Source organism: Mustela putorius, unplaced genomic scaffold, assembly GCF_011764305.1.
Source record: "Mustela putorius furo isolate JIRA1106 unplaced genomic scaffold, ASM1176430v1.1 tig00003932_pilon_pilon_pilon:0A:0A, whole genome shotgun sequence".
Classification (NCBI taxonomy): Eukaryota; Metazoa; Chordata; class Mammalia; order Carnivora; family Mustelidae; genus Mustela; species Mustela putorius.
The window spans coordinates 5,867,218-5,890,094 of NW_025422077.1; the positions used below are offsets into that span (position 1 = coordinate 5,867,218).

At 37.8% G+C, this 22,877-nt stretch overlaps 1 protein-coding gene and 1 pseudogene across 9 annotated transcripts in view; one reads left to right on the plus strand and one right to left on the minus strand.

Annotated features, from left to right (window-relative positions):
• Positions 1-22,877, plus strand: part of TENM3 (teneurin transmembrane protein 3) — a 436,872-nt gene that overhangs the window by 226,317 nt on the left and 187,678 nt on the right. The gene's annotated exons all lie outside the window — the stretch shown is intronic.
• LOC106006318 lies at positions 7,141-8,821 on the minus strand (annotated as a pseudogene).

Below are 22,877 nucleotides of genomic sequence, written 5' to 3' on the forward strand. Positions count from 1 at the left end.
TAGCGTAATGCTATTTTGGAAATTTGGTTCTTTCCTTGTCTTTTGTCTTGTTCTGACTCTTTTCTGTATTCTAAATGAAAGGGAATAAAGCCCTTAAAGGAAGGTACTCAACTAAATTCACCGTCTCCTCCTGTACCACATTATCTCTGACCTCAGCTGTAATTCTTTGAAGAAATAACCCTTGCAAACACTGATTTTGTTTTGTTTTTTTACTTTCCCTTTCTCTTTTGTTTGTGAGCCTCTTTTACCAACAACATTTACAGGGTTCTTCCCAAAGAATGTTTCCCCCCAATTAGGATGAAAACGAGATCATTATGTGACCGTTTCACCGGGAGCGTCACTTCCCTGTTTGACAGCTCCATGAGTTCAACCCGGTTCTAAATGTTCGTATTTCTGACTTGCCTTGAAATCAGAAAGTGTTTTCATTAATGCTAGGGCTTTGTGAGCTCCAGGCTGGAATGAAGAAGGCATGGCAGACATCACAGCCTCTTCTGGGAATTTACCTGCCTCACGACTTCGCGACAGGGCAAAATGTTTACCGCTTCAACCTGATGGCTTCGCTTTGATTGCTAATTACGTGTGGCACGGTTTTGAATCTAAAGAGTGTTTCGGGGGTCACTTTTCATTTTGGGGTGCATGGTGACGTGTTACCTGTAACTTGGATTTCACGATCTCTGTTGTCTGAAAGTTAATTAGTATTCTTTGTTCGACTACCTTCTCATTTGCGTAGGTTTCAGTGCATCCGCCTTTGTCACTTGATTTTGGTGAATATCTTTTGATCATATGATCGTTTTAAGGTGTGCTCCATCTAATTGCATTGGCTTGCAGAAAGCCGATCATTAAATATAATTTGTGCTTTTACTCTATTCTCATACTCTGTTTTTATAATGTATGTAAGTAAGGTAAAACCATTAGAATTACTCAGTATTTTAACATGATAGTTTAAGAGGTAAGAAATTATAAGGGAAGCAGATATTATGTTGTTTTGAGAGTTATCTATGAAATTGACCCTAGTTTGATGTCCTTACTACAATATAAACCGTGGCAGTATATAATGAAGGCAGGGAGTTAAGGAGTTAACAGTTCTTTATAAACCAGAAGGCCATTAACTTTTAATAATGCCGTCTCAAATATTTGTCTGTAAATTGTGGTGATAATCAAAGATGAGCCTATGGGATTGTGCTTTGTAGTACTGTTTGATTTGATAACTCTGGTAATCCCTTAAGCACGTTAGGAAAAATATTTTATGCTTACATTAGCAACTATTGTGAGTTTGTAAAATAACCTTGCAACCCCAAGATGTATTATAAGGACAAGAAGAAAAGCAATTATATCTCAGATTTTGTGGTGCAATTTTTTTTTTGAATAATTACTTTTAGAAAAAAATTTTTTTAACTTAATACATTTTTGTTTCTCACTGTCAGAAAGAAATGAACGGCTTCAGAAAAATTAAAAAATGAGACAGAATGCTGTCTACATCTGAAAGATGTTGAACTCTTTATGAAACTGGAAAATAACATCTGAATTATTTTTTATCTGCATTCCCCATTTAAAAGGCTGTGCAGTTTCTCTGTATTAAAACAAGACTTTCACTCTCACTGCTGGAATGTGGTCTCCAGCTCTGCCTTAACTAGATGGCACTCCGACCCCAGACTCAAAATAAAGCAAGTATTTCTTCATTTAAAGTTGAATTTCTAAAAAGTTGAAATAAAATAAAACTGAATTTCTACAGTTCTTTCTTTTAATGGCGGTAAAATTGATATGTAACAATATGTAAGTTTCAGGGGTTCAACATTCCAATTCAATAGCTGTCCACCCTACAAAGTGGTCAACATTGAAAAGCCAGTTATCGGGTGCCTGGGTGGCTCAGTGGGTTAAAACCTCTGCCTTCGGCTCAGGTCATGATCCCAGGGTCCTGGGATCCAGCCCCGCATCGGCCAGGGAGCCTGCTTCACGGATCTCTCTGCCTGCTTCTCTGCCTACTTGTGATCTCTGTCTGTCAAATAAATAAATTTTAAAGAAAATAATAATTTAAAGAAAATATAATAATAATAATAAATAAAAGCCAGTTATCCTTCTCTACTGTAGAGTTGATCCCCTTCATCCATTTCACTTATCCTTTTCCTTCTTCCCCACCTGTAACCCCAATCTCTTCTCTATATCTACACGGTTTGGTCTTGTTTGTTCATTTTGGGGTTTTTTTGGATCTCCCATATAAGAGAAATCATACTGTATTTTTCTTTCTTTTTTTTAAAAAAAGATTTTAATTATTTATTTGACAGAGATCACAAGTAGGCAGAGAGGCAGGCAGAAAGAGAGGGGGAAGCAGGCTCCCTGCCAAGCAGAGAGCCCGATATGGGGCTCGATCCCAGGACCCTGGGATCATGATCTGAGCTGAAGGCAGAGGCTTTAACCCACTGAGCCACCCAGGCATCCCTGTATTTTTCTTTCTCCATCTGACTTACTTCACTTAGCGAAATACCTTCAGGGTCCGTTGATGTTGTTGTAAATGACAAAAGTTTGTTCTTTTTTATGAGTAATATTCCATTCCATCTCTCTCTCTCTCTCTCTCTCTCCATCAGACTTACTTCACTTAGCGAAATACCTTCAAGGTCCATCGATGTTGTTGTAAATGGCAAGAGTTTGTTTTTTATGGCTGAGTAATATTCCATTCTCTCTCTCTCTCTCTCTTTCTCACTCTTTCTCTCACACACATACACACACATGCACCCCACATCTTCATTATTCATTCATATACTGATGGACATTTAGGTTGTTTCTAGTTTGGGGTACTGTAAATAATGTAGTGAACATAAGGGTGCATATATTTTTTTGAATCAGCATTTTCATATTCTTCATACAAATACTGAGAAGTTAAATTGCTGGATCACATTGTAGTTCTTTACGTGATTTTTTGAGGAGACTTCATACTGTTTTCCACGGTGTCTGTACCAATTTACATTGCTACCAGCAGTGTACAAGTGTTCCCATTCTCTATATCCTTGCTAACACTGGAGTATGGATTCTTTGGAAAAATGTTTATTTTCTCCCATTTTTTAAACAGGTTGTTTTGTCGGGGCGCCTGGGTGGCTCAGTGGGTTAAGCCGCTGCCTTCGGCTCAGGTCATGATCTCGGAGTCCTGGGATCGAGTCCCACGTCGGGCTCTCTGCTCAGCGGGGAGCCTGCTTCCTCCTCTCTGCCTGCCTCTCTGCCTGCTTGTGATCTCTCTCTGTCAAATAAATAAATAAAATCTTTAAAAAAAAAAACAGGTTGTTTTGTTGTTATTCAGTGGTATGAATTTTGTGTGTATTTTGGAAATTAATGTCTTGTCTGATACATGATTTGCAAAAATCTCTCATTCAGCAGGCTGCCTTTTCATTTTGATGATGGTCTCTTTCACTGTGCAGAAGCTTTTTAGTTTGAGGTAATCTCATTTATTTATTTCTGTTTTCCTTTCCCTTGCCTTTGGAGTCAGATCCACAAAATATTGCTAAGACCGATGTTCAGTGTTTTCCTTTAGGAATTCTGTGGTTTCGGGTCTTACAAGTCTTTAATCCATTTGAATTAATTTTTGTGTGTGGTGTAAGATAGTGGTCCATTTTCATTCTTTTGCATGTGGCTGTCCAGTTTTTTCACCATCACTATTGAAGAGGCTGTCCTATTTCCATTGTACGTTCTTGGCTCCTCTGTCATAAATTAATTGTCGATATATGTGTGTGGGTTTAATTTAGTTCCATTCCACAGATCTGTCTCTTTTTATACCAATACCATACTGTTTTGACTCATGGTATAGTTTAAAATCAGGGAACATAATGCTTCCAGTTCTGTTAGTCTCTCTCAAGATTGCTTTGGCTTTTCAGGATCTTTTATGGTTCCATAAAAATTTTAGAATTACTTGTTCTAGTTCTGTGAGAAATGCCATTAGAGTTTTGATGGGAATTGCTTTGAATCTGTAGATTGCTTTGGGCGTGATGGACATTTTAACAATATGAATTCTTCTAATCATGAGCATAGAATATCTTTTCATTTATTTATGTCTTCAGTTTCTTTCATCAGTGTTTTTTTAGTTTTCAGTGTACAGATCTTTCACCTATTAGTTATATAAATGCTACAGATTTTGAGATATGTTGATTTTGAGTCCTGCTACTTTACTGAATGTACTTATTGTAACATTTTAAAGATTTTACCTTAAAGATTTTCCATATATAGTATCATGCCGTTTGCAAATAATGACAGTTTTACTAATTCCTTTCCAATATGGATACAATTTTATTTCTTTTTCTTGCCTAATTATTGTGACTAGGAGTTCCAATACTTTGTTGTTGAATAAAAATGATGAGAGTGGGCGTCCTTATCTTGCTTCTGATCTTGGAGAGCTTTCTGGTTTTTACCATTAAGTATGCATAACTTTGGGTTTGTCATATGTAGCCTTTATTATATTGAAGTATATTCCCTCTGTACCCAGTTGGTTGAGTTTTTATCATAAATGGATATTGAATTTCATTGAGACTTTCTTTGTCTACTGAGGTGATCCTATGGTTCTTATTATTTGTTTTGTTGATGGGCTATATCACATTAATTGATTACAGATATGATGTTGAACCAACCCTCATTCCTAGAATAAATTCCACTTAATCCTGGAACACAATCCTTTAATGTATTATTGAATGAAGTTTCCTAATATTTTGTTGAGAATTTGTATGTATGTTTGTCAGTGATACTGGCCTGTAATTTTCTTTTTTGGTGGAGTCCTTCTCTGGTTTTGATATCAGGGTGATGCTGGTTTCATAAAATGAATTTGGAAGTGTTCCCTCTTTTTTAATATTTTGGAAGAGTTTAGAAGGATAGGTATTAAATCTTCTTTGAATGTTTGGTAAAATTCACTGGACCATATGGAGCCATATGGTCCTGGACCTTTTGTTTGTCAGGAGGTTTTTGATTCCTAATTTAATCTCTTTACTAGTAATCAGTCTCTTCAGATATTTCGTTTCTACATGACTCAGTCTCAGAAGATTATATGTTTTTAGAAATGTATTTATTTCTCCTAGGTTGTCCGATTTGTTGGCGTCTAATTATTTGTAGTATTCTCAGATGATCTTTTCTTTTTCTGTGGTGTCAGTTGTAACTTCTCTTTCATTTCTGACTTTATTAGAACACTCTGTTTTTTTCTTGGTCTAAAGGTTTGTCAGTTTTGTTTATCTTTTCAAGGAACCAGGTCTTAGTTTCATTGATCTTTGTTATGTCCTTTTTTCTGTCGACTAGGGTCTTTGTTTGTTCTTTTCCTAGCTCTTTTATGTGTAAAGTTAAATTGAGATTTTTCTTGTTTGTTTTTGTTTTGTTTTGTTTTGAGGTAAGCCTGTATTACTTTGATCTTTCCTCTTAGAACCACTTTTGGTGCATCCCCAGATTTTGATAAGTTGTATATGTTTGTTAGGTCTCTAGGTATTTGTTTATTTCTTATTTGATTTATTCATTCATTTACTCATTGGTTATCCGATTTTTACATTTTTGTGATTTTTCCAGCTTTCTTCTTGAAATTGATTTCTAGGGTCATACCATTGTGGTTAAAGAAGAAGCTTGATAGAATTTCAGTCTTCTTGAATTTATTGAGCCTTGGTTTGTGGCCTAACGTGATCTATCCTGGAGAATGTTCCATATGCACTGAGATCAATGTGAATTCTGCAGTTTGGGGATGGAACGTGTATATATCTGAGAAGTACATCTGGTCTAATGTATTGTTTAAGGCCAATGTTTCCTTAGTCAGCAGTACTGTCTTAAAGCTAATATTTCCTCTTCATTTTCTTCTTGACAACATGTCTACATCAAAACTGACAAAAATAATTATCCCTGTATAAATTAGTACGGAAAGCTTCGGAGTCTTTTTCCCTGACCATTGCCAGAGTTCTTAATTTCTCAGAACTTTCTTTTCTTGCTTATGAAATAGGAATTATACCAACAGCTTATGGTGGCTCTGAGAGTAAATAAAATAATGTATGTGAGTACATAGCCTAATCAATATCATAAACTTTAATGAGTATAAAATTTCTTCTGTAGATTTCTCCCTCCCAGTGTGGCCCCCACTTTTGCATTTGGGTCTATAAAGTTACATTAAGCCTAGATTTTTTTTTAAAAAACTCCCTTTTAGATTTATAACTTCTTTGTGAAATTACTGGGTAAAGCAATTTAGTTACGGTTAGCAAAAATAAATAAATAAAGTAGAGAAACATGTGTAGTTCCTTTTTCTTTGTTTTTCCTTGTTTCTTTTTTGTAGTGAAGAACATTTTCTTTTAGGCACACAGTTTTGTGAATATCAGGGGTTAAAGGAATTGTTATAGACTGGATATGGATGTGTTGGAATGCTTTAGAAAATCGATTCTCGCTAATGGAGAGAACGTTTTTAAAGTGAACTATTGCCATTCCTTCAGTGAACCACATACAGCAGAAAAAATTCAAGTAAACATTGAAGGAGAGGCAAGCTCTTCCTTATAGAATTAATGAGAATTGCAGTGATCTGCCGTGGGGAATTGGAATTCGAAAAACCTCTTCCATGTGCGTTATTCCCTAATGTGTAGAACCAGATAAGTAGACTCTAATTTTAAATGTGCAATTATCCAAACAAGATGAATGTGCAGGGCAACGCTGGATAAGACTGTCGATCTTCATGTTAATATTTTTATTCTCCTTTATAACAGCCATATAGTTGGCAAAAGCCACATGTCTGTGAGATCCCTGAAGACCACAACTAACTCAGGAGAAAGGTAGCCAGCTTTATCTTACATCAAAGACAGAGATATAGCCCGAGGGAGACACATCCCAGAATAAGCTCTTTATAATGTCCTTTATAATGTCTTTGGTCAGTGTGTTTTATCTTTAGGAGATTGTTTTGTTTTGTTGTTAGAGGAATACTAATAACAAGTTAGATCACATATGCTTATCTAACACACATTTTTTAGATCGGGGAAGCTACAGGCAAGCATCCTGCTTCTTGGTAAAAATGGCCTGCTTTCTGTATGTACACTGCAGTGCAATTTTTAAAATGTTGTGATTATAATTCCAGAACACAAGAATGTGAGTAGGTGCCAGTGTTTTCTCCTTTGTATGGGAAATGCCTTTGAAAATCATTTGAAGCTTGGACAAAAATTCCATAGCTCTGTTCTTAAGAGCACTGTGTAGAGTCTTCATGAGTCAGATACAGGGAAAGCTTCAGTTCAGCCTTCTAGAGAACTCACTGTAGCTTGCTCGGTCTCATGAACGGGGAGAGTGTTGGCAGCCATCACTGTGCAGGAATGAAGGGGGGGCTTCTTCCCACAGTGGTTACGCCATATGCCAACGTCTGCGGCTGCCATTGGCTCACCTCTGTTTAAGTGCGCACCTCCAACAAGTTGACCTGATTCTGAATGTTCTGCTTTCACTTTAATTTCAGTTAGTATTTCTGGAAAGTCAAGACCAGAGCGCTGAGCAAGAACCTTGGGAATAATGACCAACGCATTCGCAAATGCTTGAACTCCAAGTTGGGCCCTGCCCTTGACCAGAATTAGAATCAGGGCTTCTTCCATTGCCAGCTCCACTGCCCCAAAACCTGGAACCACCCAGACATCAGCCATAGCATTTTTAACAGCCCTCTAGCCTTCTCTTACTGCATCCTTGATTTGAGTGAAGATGTGCTTACTTGGTCCTTTGACCAGTCATGTGACAGAGCGGGGATTGTTACATTTCTTACTGAAGGTCAGCTTTTCCCAGTATATACTCAGAGATGAAACCTGCACGTCCCAAACAATCAGGATTTAGGTCATCAAAAGACTTTGGACTATCCCACCACGAGGAAGAGTCAGCCTTTCTATACTTCTCTTTTTAGCTCTGCATAGAGCTGTTATATCTTTTTTTTTTTTTTTTTTTTTTTTTTTTGCAAGAGCATCTAAGGAAAAGGGTCAGTTCCCTTTTCATTAAATAACAGATCTTTGAATCACCACAGACTTTCTTTTTTCAGTTCTGTCATGTTTTTAATTGTATCAATGAATTTTCTTTCAGCTTTTACTAAATTCTCTCTCTTCTGAATCCTTGTTTTAAAAAAAGCCAGAATCTGATGCTGCTGCTTCTTCTTTTTTTTTTTTTTTCATATTCTGAGAACACATTATACGTATAAGGACGTAAGAATCTTCTACTCTTTTCTTCCCATCAGGACACCATGCCCTTTGGTCCAAAACAAGATCTCTGAGTAAGCTTGTATTCGTTTCAGATTTATGTTTCATGTCTATAATCTCAGCCATGAAAAGGTCAGTAGGTTCATCTTGTTTTGTAACAGCCAAAATGGAGGCCGCCACAACCTCTGTTAGGACTTCAGGGCGTTAGTATAGAGAGATATTCTGCCAAAACACCCGTGACGTGCTGTCCTTGTCCATCTATTTGCTAACTTTGACTTCTTCTAAAAGCTGAGGTACCTGTACCTTTGCAGACTCAAATCTGCATGTTGTTGTTCTAAGATGAAGACCTTCAGAAATGTAGACATCTACCTGTTCGATCCGCTTTCCAGTGATTAGAAACGGTTGAAATTGGTACAGTCGCCGCTCATGTCATCCAGGGCTGTTGTTACGTGGGCTATTAAAGAGGCTGTTGGATGGCCAATTTGCGTTTTAGGAAGCAGCAAGTTGTCATGTTTAGTAAGCTTGATGTCTCTAGAAATGGGCATTTTCCTGGCACCGTTAGGCTCCAAGTTGGTTCTCAGAGCGTCCTGCATCCTCCTGGGCTGTGCTGATGTTAACTGCATGTGCTGCCTGGGCTCAGGCACCTTGGCCTTGGAGTTCAGGGTCTTTGCAGCCACCATAGCTGACACAGCAGAGGAAGAGGAAGGGACCAGGCCTGCAGAATGCCCAAAACCTTGAGTAGATTTAAATGTCATGAAATACAAAGTGATAAAGCATAACAGCATTTGATATTTGAAGTCAGCAACCAAAGCTTTAAACTGTATGTATGTGCACACACACACACACACACATGCACACACACACAGACACACACGCACACGTGCAGACACAAACACATACACACATGTAAAATGCTCTAGAATTGTAGAATTTTTTTTTAACTGGGAAAGGGTATTAGAAATCATGATCTATCCCTTAATTTTATAGATAAAGTTAATCAAGGCTGAAAGAATAGAATATGTTAAAGGTGGATACAAGGAGTGTACATATGTTGATATATATTTATCAAATATAAGAATTTCTTTTTTTCAGTTGTATCCTTCTAGTTTATATATAAAGATTATATTTATGACACTGGGTCTTTAATAAATGAAAGTGAATTCTATATGATAGGACTGAGTTTTAGAAACTTTGAAATTCATGTCAGGATGCTAATTTCTATTAAAATAAATTAGTAATTATATATAAAAAATAAAATTCATACTTTTGCAGCACAAACCCAGTTAGCCTTCAATAGTTAATATATACTACATCCACATGCTACGTATTTTCCTTACTAGGCAGATAAGGCACATGCTCACGGATGAAGGTTTTTGTGAGTGATGTGTATTTGGCACCTATTTTGCTAATATTAGAAGAAGTGATTTAGTAAAATATTTGGGAAAAAGCAAACATATTCAAGAATGTGCAAATCAAGCACAACAGATTCAGGTAGGAGAATTTTTTATTGATAAGTAAATTCTAATAATACAGATTTCACCTCTGTTTTAAGAATCTTTATGATTTAAAAAAAAAAAAAAAGAATCTTCATGATTTTTAACAGAACTGCCTATGTATTGGAAACCCTAAGCAGTCCTTCCGAAACCTGAAAAAGATTTGTGAAAACAGCTTACAATAAAAATCACGCACGCTTCATAAAACACTACTTGATACATATCACTTGCACCATTAGGAACTAAACGACAAAGGATGTAATTTCAGTTCTGGCATGCAATATTAATCGAAAGCCTTTAAAACATCTTGCTGATGGGAACTATGACAACGTGACATTGAAGAATTAGGAGCTAAAGACATTTATCTTAATCAGATTTTCAAAGTAAATGCCATAAAACACAAAGTTGTTTCATTCATTTCTACATTTGCACATGTGTCGGTGGGAGCATCATTTTCTTGTGTGTTGCTTTAAAGGCAAAGAGTACGAACTCAGTACCTGAGAGTATGGGAAGAACCGAAGCACATTTTAGCCCCTCTGCACACATAAGGAATGATTTCGGTACTAATGTACATTTGTTCCATCTTTTATGCTAGTGATACATTATCCTCAGCAAACACTCTAAATAATATTGGCAGATACTTTTAAAAAAATATTTAGGGGGGGCCTTGGGTGGCCTAGGCATTAAGGCATCTGTCTTTGGCTCGGGTCATGATCCCAGGTCCCCTGGATGAAGCCCCTTGTCAGGCTTTCTTGCTCAGAGGAGATCCTGCTTCTCCCTCTCCCTCTGCTGCTCCCTGTGGTTGTGCTCTGTCAAATAAATAAATAAATAAAAGCTTTAAAAAGAAATTTAGGTTGTATTTGCCTTAATAAGTTTAAAAATGAAAACAATGTTTTTAAAGACTTTTTTGTAGAAGGAAATTAAGAAATTATCTTTTGGATATACTCACTATATGTAAACATCTTCTTTGGCAAAAAAAATTTCTATTTTTTATATGTGTATATGAAAATATATATATAATATATTTGATAAAAATATTTTTATTGCTTTAATTGAATAAATGGTGAAAGTCTGGAAAATAAGACTTCACATTAAAATAATATTTCATGGGGCACCTGAATGGCTCAGTGGGTTAATGCCTCTGCCTTCAGCTCAGGTCATGATCCCAGAGTCCTGGGATCGAGCCCCACATCGGGCTCTCTGCTCAGCAGGAAGTCTGCTCTGCCTCCACCCCCCACCCCCGCCCTCTTCCTACTTGTGATCTCTGTCAAATGGATAAGTAAAATCTTTAAAAACATTTTTTTTCACAGTTTATAAGAATACTTTAATATACATTATCTCTTTGAAACCTCCATATAAGAGTGATGATTAATCCCATTGTACAGATGAGGAATCAGAGAAGTTAAAACAGGAAATTGATTTGCTCAAGCTACAGTTGCTAAATTTTAGACAGGGAACTTGAACCCACGTGTTACAGGCTGAACGTTGGTTTCTCCCCAGATTCCTATGTTGAAGCTGTAAACCACCCCCTCATGCGACTATATTTGGCAATAGGTTAAGTCTAAAGAGGTACTTAAGGTTAGGTGAGATGGTAAGGGTGAGGCCTTGATTCCACAGGCTTGGAGTTTTTCTAAGGAGAAAGACTAGAGAGCTAGCCAGCTCTGCCCAGTGAGACACCGGGAGAAAGCAGCTGTCTGCGAGCCAGGAAGAGAACCCTCACTAGAAACTGACTCTGCCGGGCCTTGATCTTGAACTCCCAGCCTCCAGAATGTTGGAAAGCAAATTTCCATTTTTTAAGTCCCCCAACCTGTTTGTTACAGGAGCCGGAGCGCACTACTGTGCCAGCTCGTGTTTACCCTTCTCCGCTGTAAATTCATTTATCTCTTTAACGGAAAATTTTAATAAACTGGTCCGAAAATGCTTGTGGATTCATGAAAGGAAAGATCAGAAGATCCATGGAAGAGTATCTTAGGCACCTGCTTTCTTTTGAACCTCTGCTGTGAGAGGAAGGTTTCTAGTGGCAATTAGCATCCTATATAAAGTCCGAGCCTTCCAGCTTCAACAAGCCGTGCTTACTACTATTTTAAAAGGCACAACAAAGCCTCAGGAAATCCAGATCATTAATCTAAACAATAGTACCTTGCATTTCTGTAGTACTTTGCAGTTCTTTTTCCTTTCTGTTGGTGCTAAGTCATTACAGCAGCGGAAATATTCACATTGGGAAGAGGGCTCTTAGTGCTGCATACACACAAAAAACTACCCCAGAATTATTAACAGGGGAGGGGCATTCACTAAATATGCAAGTGTCAGCTTAAACTAGGACTATTTCCCTTTTCATCAAAGAGCATCATTGCATGGTTTCCACCTAACAGATCGCCCTCATTGCACATCCCAAGAAGGGGAAAGATACTGTGGGTTCTGTTCGAGTTTTTTTGCATCTACATAATATTTAATGTTTGCGGTAACACCCTTCCCTGCCTGGACACCATCATGTGATTGGAAGGAAACTTAAAAATTTTTTTTCTGTTTCAGTGAAAGGCATTTGTAGATAATGTGGACCCAATAAATTGCAGATAACAAATACAAAATCAAATAATACGCTAGGGGAAAAGTCAGTGGCAAAGTTAGTATTTTGGGGGAAATGAGGTTGGCAGTGTTATTGGATACTTTCTGAGTGTTTCTTGATCGCTTTTTTTTTCCCCTATAGTTGCTGAAATATTCAAAAAAGAAAAATCAGAGAAAGGTTTCAAGTAAACTGAATCTTTTTTTCCTAAAATTGATTAACTATAGTTTTTAAAATGCATTATAATTGCCATCGTAACTTTTAAGAGACTGGTTAGTTTTCTTTTAAGTTTGAAAGTTTCCTGCTGGCTTTTATTTTTTTCAGTTGTTTCCATAAGCAATTTTAATATCAAAATCTGAAATAAATTTAAGTTTGATACAAAGTGATTTTGACTATATGTACCTTAAGATGTTACTAGTTACGATATGTATAATACAGAATGGTTTATTTTAAAAATAAACATTATTTTTAATATTCCTAACAAGATAATAAGGTAAGATATTTCTGCCATGAATTAATGTGGTCAAGTTCTCATAATACTTAAATCAAAATAAAGTGATTTTTTTTACTGTATGTCCCTTTAATGTTTTATATGTATAACTGAAGATAATATGGGGCTTTTTATTACCTTAAAAATTGAATATTCATAATGTAATTTAATATGTTTCAAGAAAATAGTATTGTAATACCTAAAAGAATTTTAGAACTAAAAAACTTCAGAATTCATTGCCTGAGCCGACCATGCCCCCAAACACCATTTTTTTTTTACAGAAGAGAAAAACTGAGCCCCAGAAGTTAGTTGATTCATAAGAGGTTACGTTCAGTTAAAGCTAGCATGAAACCCTATGTCTCGTGTTTCCTTTTTTAGTGCTTTCTTCTGTACAAGATATCTTTGACAAAGAATATATTATCTGAAAGGCATAGCAAATTTGCATTATTTGGAATATTAGAGCTGCTTTTCTTATTCTTTAAAGCCATTTGTTATAGTGCAATAGCTTTTAGTTGCTTTCTAGCCTGTGCTTATCCATATTACAGATGTGTGCTTTATTTATATCATATCATGTACTCCACTTAAAGTCAATAAAATTTAATTGCATTAAAATCAAATGCTCATTAGGTAATGTGAGAGGAGAGAAGCATTTATTGATCTTATGTCAACAATTCTTTATTGTCAAGATGGGGATAGCATCTTCCCTTTTTGCTTATTCTCTTAAGAATTATTATTCTTAAAAAGTAAAGTATTTTAAAATGGGTAAAAGAATAGCTTGAAACATATACTGAGATATTTTGAAGGTATTTTTAATCCAGGTTTCTATACATGTATAATAGGTAAGTTTTATGTATGTTTCTATGAGAAATGATTATGCAAAATTAAGAATTCCATAGAGGATAAATCTGTGGCATTACTAGGGTTAAGTATAGTAAAAAGATGAACTGTTTTAGCAAGGAGAAGGTAGGCATTTACATTTGTTTCCATCCCCTGAAATAAGTTAGGGTGCTTAACTTTTTAGATTAGCTGCATGTTTTTGAACAGCAACCATAGAAGTCAGAATATCTTCAAAGAGAAGTTACAGCCATTTAAAAGAAGTTTCCTTTTATAAAATATAACCCCCCAAAACTGTCATCCAATAACAAAGAAAACAATAGCAGGGATAATTTATATGAAACAACAAGGAGATAAGTAAGTCCATGTTCTGTATAATACGACAGCCATAAACATGGTATTAGGAAGTTTGGAAAAAGCTGTTTAGCTCTCAAGAAAGCTCTGTTCTTGCCTTATGCAACTCTCTCTGGATATATATTGTGCTCTTTTATCATGTCTTCTTTTGTCTTAGACCTACTCTTTCATATTTAATCACTCTTCATCTTTCTGATGCCATCTGAGTGATTTCCTCAGATTTCTTTTCCAATTCTCTGGTACTCCTTACAGTTGTGTCTAATATACTCTTTAAACTATCCAGTAAGTGTCTGATTTCAATGGCTGCATTTCTTATCCACATTCTACTTTTTTGAACCTTCTTTTTCTCATACTATCTTATTCACATGGTTTTCATTTCCTTAAAGTCTTTGATCATTCTAAACATACTTAAGTTTTATCTGATGGTTATATTATCTGAAGTTTTGGGGGAGATCTGTTCTGCTGTCTATTTTGTCTATAGATTTTGGCTCAGTGTGGATTGTTTCCTCTTAAATTTTGTAACTTCAGACTGTAAATTTATTGAGAGCTGTGTTTTATTTGTGGAAATCCTTTGTGACTTCATTTGAGAGCATGTTCTTTTAAAGAAGTTTTGCATTTGTTTCTGCCAGGTCCCCCAGGGAGGAGCATTGCACTTTTAATACTAATTTATTGGCTTGGAGTTCCAGAACTACGTTCAGAGTATAAGCTTCAGCCTCATATGACAACCCTAGGGAAGCCTAAGCCAGTGGTTAAAATTTTCAGGAGTCAATTTCTTGCCCATGCAGGGATTAAGAAACACAGCGAGATTCCTTTTTTTTCCACTTGCAATGAGAATTTTAAGTCTACTCTTAGACTACAGGTATGGCGCTTCCAAGGTCTCATATACATAGGGGTCTCGGTAACAACTGACGTGTTATCTCTTGTTTCCTCATTGGACGTTACAAAATTTCAGAGACAGGAAGATCTCCCCAGATCACCTGCTCTGAACAATTTTTCTCTCCCTTTGGTCTCTTGCCTATTCTTTCTTTCTAATTCATTTATATTAACCTAAATATAAATTGAGTGGTAGGATAAGATTATTGGCTGTTTAGTTTCCTGTTACATCCTCAGCACCTGGAACAGAGTCTGGTACCTGTTAGACACTCCATACTTACTGAATGAATCAATCCAAAAGGTATTTATTATATTTTATCCAGAACTTCCAGCATTTTGTGGCAAGGGAATTGATGGGTCATCCAGATGGCCACATGGTTTGAAAGAGAAAGCACAGGGAACTCTCAAAGGAAAAGAATGCAAAGATTTAAAGTCTTTAAATCTTTCTTCTAATCCTCATTTCAAGCTATCACCCTAGGGAAACTAAAACCAAATTCTCACTAACTCAGTAAGTACAGTAAATCGGTTCATCTGTGCTCACTAAAATTATACCCTCTGGACAGTGCAAGTCTTTCTTTTGTATCTTCTGTCTCTAAGGTTTTCATACTCAAATGTCTTTATATAAGTTATCTTGCAATCAATTGTCTGCTCCTGAAGGTGATAAGAACAATACTGTTTGTTTATATAGTATTTTATTGTTTTTAAAGCACATTTTAAACTTTCATTTGATTTGCATGTAGCTGTGTGAAATGTTTAAGTGACATGGCAAGTGGTGGAAATTTTTACATGGTGCCATATTATTTTTAAAAAATTTTATTTATTTATTTGATAGAGATTACAAGTAGGCCGGGGGGGGACAGGGGGGCAGGCTCCCCGCCGAGCAGAGAGCCTGATGCGGGGCTCGACCTCAGGACCCCAGGATCATGACCTGAGCCAAAGACAGAGGCTTTAACCCACTGAGCCACCCAGGCACCCCTTTGGTGCCATATTTCAACCAAAGGCTTATAAAGTTGCCTCAGTGAACAACCCACTTTCAAAAACTTTTCTTTTTTTTTTTTTTTTTAAGATTTTATTTGTTTATTTGACAGACAGAGATCACAAGTAGGCAGAGAGGCAGGCAGAGCGAGATGGGGAAGCAGGTTCCCTGCTGAGCAGAGAGCCCAATGCAGGGGCTCGATCCCAGGACCCTGAGACCATGACCTGAGCCAACGGCAGAGACTTTAACCCACTGAACCACCCAGGCACCCCTGAAAAACTTGTCTTATGTGAGAATCACTAGATAAAATAATGAACCAGAAGAACAAGTTTATGTGAAAGTAATTTCCTGAGTGAGGTGAGGCCTTTCTTTTCCAGTTTCCCCGTTCCCATTCTAGAAGGTTATCTTATTAGTACAGCATTGTGGTGGGGAAAAGAGAGGAGGAGTCACCCTGAATATCTAAGTATTTGTGCCCTGATATGAGCTCCACTGAGGTGTGGTCTGACTAAAAAGATATGTTTCCCTAATTCAAATTTTCCCCGATTATAAGGAAAAGTCTTGCTACTTTTCTTTCCTTATAGGGAAATAATGACAGTTAAATATCTGTAACGTATATATGAGATTTTCTGGGTAAAGGAAAAAACTGTGTATAATTTACTATTTTCAGTGTCTTAAAATTTTTTGAACTTATATTACAGCCTTCCCAGTACCTCTTGAAATGTGGCCAGATGAAAGAGGTGTTGTTATCTAACTTTACCATCAGAATTAATTTCCATAAGGTCCCAGAATTAGTTGATAATGGAACATAAGATTAAGCTAAATCCAAGAATCAGAATGGGATTTTAAAACTCAAAAGCTAACTATGATTTTGTCCTTGTACCTTTGGAATATCTACTCCAAGCTCCAGTCACTACAGTTAAAATTAATATGGTAATAAAATGTATAACAACACAAAGTTGTTTTCTTTTGGCAACCTGTTTAAGGGAAGAGGTCAGCTTCGAAGAAAATTCGGGTTTCATTTATAACAGGTAGAAGAGGGTTAAAGATAAAGCCAGGAGATGAAGTGAGAATGAACACATTTTACAATATAGAAACAAGGGTTTTAGCCCCATCTTTGCTAACCACCAATAAATGGGTTGGCTCCTTCTAAATGTTTGTCTAGTTCAACATGGTCTGTGTATCATAATGTTAAACTAGTAGAGGACCAAAACCAGAATCTATTCCTTTATCCAACTTGCAGGTGGTGGTGTCCAAGGGGACACAAGCTGTAGGCAAATGACTACCTAGAAGGTGTTTTGTCTAACCACACTGCTCAGGGGTTCAGTGAAATTAAAAATGTTTTTGTCCTTTTGTGTTTCTTTCTCTCTCCCCCACCTCGGCCCTTCCTCTTCCTTCCCCTCCACGCCAGTTTGTCTTTTGTTACCAGACCTCACTCAAATCGCAAACAATTGGTTTTTTTGTTTGTTTGTTTTTAAAGATTTTATTTATTACTTATTTGACAGAGACACAGGGAGAGGGAACACAAGCAGGGGGAGTGGGAGAGGGAGAAGCAGACTTCCTGCTGAGCAGGGGGGCCGGAGGCGGGACTCGATCCTGGGGCTCGATCCCAGGACACTAGGATCATGATGTGAGCTGAAAGCAGCTGCTTAACAACGGAGCCACCCAGGGGCCCCGCAAACAATTGCTTTAATACAACACAGCGGTCAGCTCCTCAGCCCTATCCCCCTTATGAAGTGGGCTATTTCTTCTCCAGGGCGTTTGCTGCCCCATAACTGAGATCCAGGGAAGGAGGAGGACAGACTCAGGAAGGAAGCGTGAGGCACCGAGCAGTCAGAGCTCACCTGTCACCACGACTCTTATTTTCAGCCCCTCCCACATGAAGAGGCGCGCACGCGCGCACGCGCACGCGCATGCTCAGAAGCCGACTTTAATCCCCAGCTTTCGCCCTTGGGAGTTCATTTCCACTGTGTTCCGCAAAGGCCACCGCCCAAGGCCGTAAAGCCGAGAGGAACTGGGGCTGAATTCGATATAACGGTCTAGAAACTGCTTTTAATTTAAAAATACACACACACACACACACACACACACACACACACCACACCACGCCCCCCATCACCACCCCCGCCCGCCAGGGGAATATGACCAGATCTGATTTTTTAAAAACAGGCATCTCCTACACGACCTTTTAATAATTCTTGACTTGGTTCTGTGGTCACACGACATGGGAAGAAGAGACTCAGGTTGACTTCACAACTGTGGGATAGAATTCCCTCTTCCGTGGGAGCCCACACCACGTGCGTTTATTTCTGATTCTTAGGATGTTTCCGATTCTTGCTTTGGTACCTGTTAAAGGAAAAACTTTTTTCCCGTTCGGACATACCTGACTGTGTGTCCTTGCGTCTCGGGATCATGGTATCAATTGCTAAAAGGCTTCTCAGTTATACTTGGTCCTTGAACAACTTGGGTCTGAACGGTGTGGGTCCATTCAGACGAGGGTGGTTTGTTTTTTGTTTGTTTCCCAATAAATACAACCCAGTGTTGTAACTGTATTTTCCCTTTCTTATGATTTTCTTTTCTCTAATTCTCTTTTTTACAAGAATATAATACGTAATACCTATAAGATACAAAATATGTGTTCATCAGCTGTGTATGTTATTGGTAAGACTTCTGGTCAAAACAGGCTATTAGTAATTAAGTGCATTAGGGAGTCACAAGTAATACTCGAGGTTTTCTACTGCGCAGGGGGTCTGTGTCCCCAACCCCTGTGTTCCGGGGTCAGCTGTACTGTTTTCCGTCACGATGTTCTTCCCTGAAGGGAGTTCTTTCTTTTCTACCCTGAATAAGTAACTATTTATTACTTACTATATCTTTCAGATCCTGTAACTAAGCACTACAAAATAAATGAAGCTCAGAGAGATAGATAACTTACTCAAGAAAATAGGGCCACTGAAAAATAAATATCCACATGATTGTCATTTTCTCTATGGTACCTTTCCCCCCCCAGTGATCATAATAGCCTCGTTGCTATTACAGAGACATTGTCACAACTTTCTTTTCTTCCCCCTGTGGAGTGCTGTCAGTATGCCTTACATTTGCTTAGAATGGGGGTTTTATAAGTTGCTTAAACTGGAATCTGCCCCTTTATCAGAGAGCTTCTGTGGCTCCTAACACTTTCATGATTTCTCAACACACCTTACTCAGTGCATGCCATGATCCAAGTCATGACCCCATGTCAGTGGATCTGAGGTGACAGCCTTAAATGACACTATTGGGCTATACATTCTTTGGTGGCATGGGGCTGAGCAAAATGACCAAAGTCTTACCTATCTAATATTTATCATTCATGTTATGTGAGCTGGGACACCTGGGTGGCTCAGTCGTTAAATGTCTTCCCTCAGCTCAGGTCATGTTCCCAGAGTCCTGGGATCGGACCCCGCTTCAGGCTCACCTGCTTCTCCCTCTCCCACTCCTCCTGCTTGTGTTCCCTCTCACCCTGTCTCTCTCTCTCTCTGTCAAATAAATATATAAAATCTTTAAAAAATAAAAAATAAAAAAATAAAATTATCTGCCGTAGGGACGTCTGGGTGGCTCAGTCAGTTAAGCATCTGCTTTCAGCTTAGGTCATGATCTCAGAGTGTTAATTTAAGATCGAGTGCCATGTCTGGCTCCCTGCTTAGTGGGGAGTCCGTTTCTTCTCTCTCTACTCCTCCCTACCACTCGTGCTCTCTCCTTTTCTCTCTCTCTCTCTCTCTCTGTCTCAAATAAATCTTTAAAAAAATTTTAAAAATAAAAATAAAAATCATCTGCTATCACTTATGTTTACCAAATAAAAACGAGCAGCTGCTAGGCTGTCATGAAGTTATATGAGTAATAAGAACTTGAAAAAAGGTAGAAAAGAGGAGTGTGGCGAGTAAAGACTCTCGTCGAGTATAATAATTTCTACTAAGCATAATGAGAAGAATTTCATTTTAAAAAGGGAGGAAGAATATTTTGAGAAAATAACCTAACACCTTTTCTAAAATACCTAATCCAGATAGGTATAGGAATACAAGGAAGACATAACTGTGTTGGGTAAAGCTGTAATATATATGTATTTTATTTATTGTTTCATATCTTATACATTTGTATTTTATATATTCATATTTATTTTAGGTAATCTTCCCATTATTTTCACATCTTAGAAGGTAGATTTTGACTACTGGAACCTCTGGTGCGGTTCTGGAGAAATAGTCCTAAAACCTGAAGTCTGGGGGAAGTAACATGGCGCCTTGCCTGTGTGGGATGAGCCCTGAAGGTGCCATTATTGCCTACTTGTTACTGATCAGCCAGCACATTTCTAGGAGTCTTTGAAGTACAAGGCTAAGTGAAAATACTGAAAAAATCCAAAGAAATTTAACTTATAGTCCCTGCCTTTCAGGGTCTAAGAATTGAGGAGCTAAGACAGGTTGCAAATGACCTTGCAATTAAAGGTCCTATTGGCAAGCTCTGCACTTTACCAACTCAATGTTCTCTTCATTGAATTCTTCACAAAGTATTCATCCATCAAATATAGATTGAGAGAATGAATATTTATTTACTGACCACATATCTACCCATATGTGCTTCTTAGAGGTTCCAATGTGAATTCGATGTGGATCCTGCCCATATAGATTTGAACAGGAGACACGAGACCTATACAATTAATTGTGACGGGGAGATGAAAAGAGCCATGAAAAAGGCTCAGATAAAATACTCTAAGACTCAGAGAATAAATAACTGATTTCTATTGAAAAAAACAGGAATGTCCTCTTTCTTAGAGCTTGAAGTACGTAGGGTTTGGATAGAGAAAAATGGAGGATAATGTCTTTCCAGTTAGAAGCAAATATGCTTATGCGGAAAGGTGTATACACTGGGTACAGCAAGCTTGATGAGAACAAGATACATGGGGGAACATTTGCAAAACTATTTTGAGGACTACCTCAGGAAAATATGACTTTTGCCTTCAGAAAGTGCATTTTATGTTTTATAGGTACGAGAAAGCCCTTTGGAGTTTCTAAGGAAAATGATATGTTCAGAGCTGTGCCTCAGGGACATTAAACCTGGTAACTCTGAGGTGTAATTGTCCCCTCTATGAGTTGTATCCACAACTTTCTCAAATCTATAGGAATCTTGTATCAATGAATCAGCCTAAAGCAAAGGCCACAGTTGGTGTTTTGGTTGGTCTTAATGTGGATCTGGTTACAAGTATTAGATTTTAAGTGCTTGTCTCCAAATCTGACCCTACTCTGTTTCTTTGTATCCATTTTTGTTTTTTTGTTTTAGTAGGGAAGGGACAGAGGGAGCAGGAGAGAGAGAATTTTAAGCAGGCTCCACAACCCTGAGATTATGACCCTGAGATTAACCCTCTCATAACCTGCAAAGGTACCTCTAATTTGACAGAGATGTAGATACTCTTTCAATTTTTCATGTCAAGACTCGGGTGGTTAACTGACGGAGCCATCCAGGCACCCCTCTTTGTGTCCATTTTGAACCCGAGTCATAAAATTTTTCCTGGATATTCAGTTTTTCTTCCTCTGTGGACTTAAAAGAAAATTTTCTCTCTATTTTCAATACCAGTAATGGTTAATGCTTTTCTCAAGCAAACCTTGTGATCTTAAAAACATCCCAAATCAGGTAACTGATCATGTTTCCCTTTTTGTGTTGACAACTAGATAAATAATTTAGAGCCAGATTTGTATCCTGCTTTAAAAATGTACAGAACTATACAGCAGGCATTTTGTCCATTTGCCTTAGATCTGGCTTTATGTTATCTTTCCCACTTTATTTTCTTTTATTCTCTCTTTCTTCCTTTCGGTCTATGTTTAATTTTCTTTTATCTTGTTATGCTTGATAAATTTATGCTGTCTTGAATAAGTGGGTATAGATACATACTTCCACTACTTCTTACATCCTATAAGCCCAGATCCCTAGAGGCAATGTGCACCTCCAAGGGAATCCTCAGATTTTGCCTCTGTGGATGCTGCAGAATTTAAATTTCTGGTCATCCATCCCATCTCACTCAGAGTCTGCATTTATTCTCTTCCATCAAATTTTAGAGTGAATCCAGCTTTCATTATCTGGATTTGTTTTATAGGAAGACCTCATGATTATGCAGTCAGATCAAAAGAGGTCCCAGCAGACAGAACACATTGTGCTGAAATCACCTGGATAAACAATTGAAAAGGGCATGGATCTTTTTTTAAAAAAATTTTAATTTTTATTAGCATATAATGTATTATTGGCCCCAGGGGTACAGGTCTGTGAATCGTCAGGCTTACACACTTCACAGCGCTCACCATAGCACATACCCTCCCCAATGTCCATAACCCAACCACCCTCTCCCTCACACCCCCGCCCCCAGGAACCCTCAATTTGTTTTGTGAGGTTAAGAGTCTCTTATGGTTTGTCTCCCTCCCGATCCCATCTTGTTTCATATTTTCCTTCCCTCCTCCCATGCCCCCTGTTGCCTCTCAAATTCTTCATATCAGGGGGATCATATGATAATTGTCTTTCTCTGATTGACTTATTTCACTTAGCATAATACCTTCTAGCTCCATCCACGTCATGGCAAATGGCAAGACTTCAGGGTTTTTGATGGCTGCATAGTATTCCATTGTATATATACACCACATCTTCTTGATCCATTCATCTGTTGATGGACATCTTTCCATAGTTTGGTTATTGTGGACATTGCTGCTATAAACAAGGGCATGGATCTTTGCATGATGTCTTGTTCATCATAAGTTCTTGAGGAAGGCTTGCCAAATGAATGAGCGAACCTAGAGAAGGCCACCGTAGTGCTAATTAGTTTTGAAACCTTAAATGGAAATTTAAGAATCCTTTTTTTTTTTAAAGATTTTATTTATTTATTTGAAAGAGATCACAAGTAGGCAGAGAGGCAGGCAGAGAGAGGGGAAGAAGCAGGCTCCCTGCTGAGCAGAGAGCCCGATGCGGGGCTCGATCCCAGGACCCTGGGATCATGACCTGAGCTGAATGCAGAGGCTTTAACCCTCTGAGCCACCCAGGCACCCCATAAGAATCCTTTTTTAAAGATTTATTTGTTTTGGAGAGGGAGTACATGTGTGAGTGGGGAGGAGGGGTGGGCAGAGGGAGAGCAAGAATCTTCAAGCTGACT